At 38.4% G+C, this 1,861-nt stretch overlaps 1 long non-coding RNA gene across 1 annotated transcript in view; it reads left to right on the top strand.

The window, feature by feature from the left end:
* Nucleotides 1–637: 637 nt before the first annotated feature.
* LOC123966753 overlaps nt 638–1,861 on the top strand; it is a 1,934-nt gene continuing 710 nt past the window's right edge. Inside the window, exon 1 of the long non-coding RNA XR_006824064.1 lies at nt 638–911. This is a non-coding gene — a long non-coding RNA (uncharacterized LOC123966753). The remainder of the gene's footprint in view (nt 912–1,861) is intronic.

Below are 1,861 nucleotides of genomic sequence, written 5' to 3'. Positions count from 1 at the left end.
GGTATATCTTTAAATACAAGCTGTGAAACCCATCCTATGGACTTTTTCGTTAATATATAATTTTTTAAGTGTGTACAGGTGCAAGTTGGTTGCTTATCTGGTTTAGGTAGGGCTTGTTCAACGAAGGTAAGCAGGCTGCTGATTGCAATCTCCTAGGCAGGTATCAGATCCGCCCGTAACCTTATCTTTTGCGTATGTACGTTCCCCTTGCTGTTTTAGTGTAAGGCGAATTGTTACAACATAATGAAATGTCAACTTTTGTGTCTGGGGCTCATTATTACACCTTTTTTTTGGTAAATGATGTTAACTTAGCACAAATTAGTTTCTTGTGCACACAGGATATATATGTTGTTTGATGTCTTTCACAGTTTTGGGGTGCTCAGGGAAGATTTTTTTAAACTATGATAAAAACCTTAAAATAAACAGGTAGCTCGGATAAAATCAGAATAAGCTTTCCGATAAAAATGCGTTTTAAAAAGTGATTTAATAGATGACACTGAATCTGAGAATCTAATTTCCTCCAGCAGGTTGTTCCAGATCTTTGGCTGGCCCTGACAACAAAAGCTCTGTCCCCTTTTAATTCTTAATCTGGACATAGGAAGAGACAAAAGACCCCTATCCGGCGATCTGAAATGCTCAGAGCATCACAAGGAGCTAAATAAATAAGCTGGAGCCAAAACATCAGAAGTAGTAATCTAAGATTAGGATACAATCATGGTTTCACTTTAAGGCCACAGTTGTCTGCTGTTCGTAAACATGAGACAAAAAATGTTTATACCAATATTTACCAGTTTTCTGTGAGTCCTGACTGAACAATGTTTAAAATATTAAAGAGCATGTCCTCACTGGCCTGTCGGATCTAATCCTATTGTTTGTATCCGCAGGGCTACCGAGGAGTCTCGGGCAACAGGGTGAGTGACTCAGGGCTGCTGGAATGTAAAGTCTAGAGCCAGTTAATCTAAGAAGTGATGTGAAGTGTTGCATTTACTGCAGAGTGTTTGGACAAATACTTGCAAATATTTTAGTTTGGAGTCTTAACATTAACAAAGGACGGCAGTGAGATGTGACAGTTGCTTCTCATCCGATGCTACAGGGAGAGAACGGAGAGGACGGCCTGGAAGGAATCGACGGCGATCAGGTACGAATATCAACATCTTAGTAGTTTAAAGAAAGCCATTAGATAAACAGCCTCAAGTGATCCAATCATCTGAGTCAGTTTTGATTAATTTCAACATCTTAAATCCTCCTAAGGTAGCTTTGAAATAAAGAACAGTAGTACCAAGACAGAGTCAAGACCGGAACCAGTTCCCTGTACTAGATGACACACGATCAAAGGCACTCCTCTTGATTGATCTGAAAGACAAACACCTACAAACAGGGGTGCCGTTAAAAAGCAACACATTTAAAATTAGCATCAGTCCCGTTATTGATTTTACATCCAGTCAAAGTTAGAATGTTAACAAATACATCAGACAATGCACAGACAATTTAATAATAATAAACTTTATTCAACAGCAACAGAATAGATTTACAAAATGCTTTAGGCAAGGTATCAAATGAAGTACTCTATTGGTATCGGTATCACTTTAAGGGTACTGGTTATGATACTGGTAATGTTTGATAATTGTAGACAAGGATACAAGATGTTTTTGTAAAATAGGGACAGACGGGGGGGCAAAAATAATGTTTATAATACTTATTATTATATAATAACTGCAAATTTCTGTTTAGCGAGGCTAGTAAAATCAGGAGATGTACGGTACATGTGTGGTTTTTGTTTTTAGTAACGCGCAGGAGGGGGTTTCGGCTTCTCTGTACTGAGGTGTATTTCTGGTTTTGTGTTTGCAGGGAGAGACGGGAC

The sequence above is a fragment of the Micropterus dolomieu genome, unplaced genomic scaffold, assembly GCF_021292245.1.
Source record: "Micropterus dolomieu isolate WLL.071019.BEF.003 ecotype Adirondacks unplaced genomic scaffold, ASM2129224v1 contig_14166, whole genome shotgun sequence".
NCBI classification, from domain to species: domain Eukaryota; kingdom Metazoa; phylum Chordata; class Actinopteri; order Centrarchiformes; family Centrarchidae; genus Micropterus; species Micropterus dolomieu.
The sequence above is the reverse complement of the archived record's forward strand: the minus strand, read 5'-3'. Positions and strand labels throughout refer to the sequence as shown.